This window comes from Carassius carassius, chromosome 39, assembly GCF_963082965.1.
Source record: "Carassius carassius chromosome 39, fCarCar2.1, whole genome shotgun sequence".
NCBI classification, from domain to species: Eukaryota; Metazoa; Chordata; class Actinopteri; order Cypriniformes; family Cyprinidae; genus Carassius; species Carassius carassius.
Window position 1 is genome coordinate 4,979,090 of NC_081793.1, and position 2,862 is coordinate 4,981,951.

General features: G+C 49.7%; 1 long non-coding RNA gene across 1 annotated transcript; it reads right to left on the reverse strand.

Annotated features, from left to right (window-relative positions):
• Positions 1-254: 254 nt before the first annotated feature.
• LOC132120999 (uncharacterized) lies at positions 255-782 on the reverse strand. The gene is made up of 2 exons (XR_009426194.1): positions 556-782; positions 255-339 (listed from the first exon to the last, which is right to left on the reverse strand). It is a non-coding gene; the product is annotated as an uncharacterized LOC132120999 (long non-coding RNA).
• Between the last annotated feature and the right edge of the window lie 2,080 nt (positions 783-2,862).

The window sequence follows — 2,862 nt, forward strand, 5'->3', positions numbered from 1 at the left end:
CTGCGTCCTCTAGGGGTCGCTATGGGGAACAGTATACCCACACCGCCATGCTGAGGGGAGTGCAGGCCAGAACCATGGCAAACACTAAGTACCAACTCTACCATTTCCATGGGAGTTGCCCCTGGGACGTTTAGACGGCTGTCCGTGACATCTACAAACCCAATAAAGGAAACTGGTACAACTAAACCAGTTGGGTTTGCCAGTGGGGGCTCTAGTTCACCACAGATGTCCGGTAAGAGACATAACGATGCAGGTTTAATTCCTTGATGCATTTATTTTCTTCACAACAATGAGCACGTAAGTGCAGACATTACATTGGTGTTTCCATCTGTGTGTGGTCTTTAACAAAAGATATAACAACAAATTAGTATAAACAAATCAATAAAGTAGGTAAATTCATACAAAGAAGGTAGCAAGATACACTTAAATGAACAACCTACATAAGAATGTGTGATGACAACCAGTAATTGCATTTAAAGTACTTTAAAAAATGTATATCAACTAAAATTCAGAAGGGTCACAGCTTTCAAAGCTGAAGTACATAAATAAACTTACTTGGTTCATCTAACATACGCACACAACATCAACACTTGAGAAAGCCTCGAGTCCATTTGCTTTCACCTACTCTGTGCAGACTATTTCTACCAAACACTAATCACTGCCACCTGCTGGAAATGGGCGGAGCGTAGTGTCCTTAGGTTGCTGCGATGACATCACATTCAAACACTGGCTGATCACCAGAAAACTTCAAAAGAAAAGCTCATTTACAGCGGGCCTTTTTAACACCCAACTTACCTGTTAGGGCCTCGACCCAGGGTAGAGCTCAAGGCTTGAAATCAAGAAGGATTCCTTTAAAGGGATATGGCTAAGAACCCAGTATTTATACAAGGTCTCGCCTGTCACACAGGGTTAACCGCTTGCTCTCGCACAAGCTTGCTGAAAATTCTGTCTCAACAGATCTCTAGCAGCAACACCCGGTTTAGATGGGTATCCGAGGATACATGGGTGGAGTGGCGCCCAAGATGAACGGGGCTTTTACCAACTCAAGAAAGGGCACAAAGCAACCGCGTGAAGCCCTCACCATAAAGGATTTAAGAAAGAACGCAGAGCACTAGCATGCGAAATTACCACAGTGTGGATTTCAGAAAGTGCAAAAAGACCTCGCATGTACACTTACCATAACATGGATTTCGAAATACTGTTCATAGGAGGGGCTCTCGTGGCACTCTGATCGAGCCTCTCACAAATTGAATGGTGCATCTCAAAACAGTATGTTTGAGAGTCATCAACCCAATCTGAGCGCTCTGGGTGAAAAAACAGAGAACTCCATCTCATATGAGAGGAGAACTCTGAATTTAGAGTAGCGCGCTCATAGGCGACCCTCCTTGGAAAAGGCGAGTGCTGCTAACTACCACGAGAAACACCCAGATATCCCCTCAACATTGAGGGAACTCTGGATTGGAAAACGGTCTTAAAAACCTCGGTTGAGAGACCGGAAGCTACGAGTTGTGCCTTCTCAGAGATCACACCTACAGCCTCTAAGCTCCATGCGGGGACGCACCCTCCACCTGCGAGAGGAGATCTGAGTAGCTACGTTAGGTATCGCTCCAATTCGGACGAGAACGCTGCCTCGTCTGAATCACATCCCTCAGGTCCTGCTTACCTCCTCGTGACCCACGATTCCTCTTACCCTTACCTGTCGGTGGGGGAGGAGCGCGAGCCGCAACACTAGCCTTCTGCGCCTGTCTTTGATCCTCAGATCGAGACGGACCAGGACCCCTATATTGTTCGGGCTCGGGCTCGGACCTGAACCTTCGTGGAATGAAGGATTTAAAGGCAGCTGAGCATGCCCTAGCCTCCCTGAACTTCTCGACCACTGTCTCAACGGAGGTACCGAAAAGTTTGGAAGGCGAGACCGGAGCATCGAGAAGAAAGCCCCTTTCTTTCCTCTGATGTCTGCTAGGTTCACCCACAGATGTCTCTCCGTTACCACCATGGCCGCCATAGACCTACCCATGGCGGAGGCGGCCTGCTTGGTAGCACGAAGAGAGAGGTCTGTGGTGCGGCGCAGCTCGGCGGCCTGATCAGCTGTAAGGCCCTCGCCTTCATCCAGGTCCTTCAGCAGGTCAGCCTGATAAGCCTGAAGCACTGCCATCGTGTGCAAGGAAGCCACAGCCTGACCTGCTTCTGCGTATGCTCTGCCATTTAAGCGGGATGTATCCAGGAGGGGCTTAGATGGCAAAGAGGGAGATTTAAGAGAGGATGTTTCCCCCACAGAGAGATAGCTAGCTAGCGTCTCTTCCACAGGGGGCATCCTCTCATAGCCGTTTTCACGCATTGCCTCGATATTGGCATAACTCTTATGCTGAAACCGATGGATGCGAGAAGAAAACGGCCTCTTCCATTCCATTCCAAATCAGGCAAGAATGGAAGGCTCACCTGGGCTGGAGGGCTATGGTCAGACAAATAACGCTCGTCGAGACGACCTCGCGGCGTCACTTTGCTGGCACGCTTCCATGGCAAGTCCAACTTTGCCGTGGCGTGATCCATAACCTCTAACAGCTCCACATACGCAGGGCAGGAGGATTGAGGAGACTCAGCCTCAGCTTCTTCGCAACCCTCAAACATCTCCTGCTCTTCCTGGGCAGAACCCAGCAGAGCACAAACTTCAGTATCAGAAAGGGTTAATGACAACACATCTTCCTCCTGAGGTTCACTCTCGCCTGCCGCCAAAGAGCGCGAAAGGGAAAGTCCCTCTCTAAACTCCTCAGCGAGCTCCATCTGCGATCCCCACGAGCTCATTCTCCTCCATGCCTCAACAGTGGCGGGTCCTGAACCGCGGGAATCAGATGGCCGTCCCTC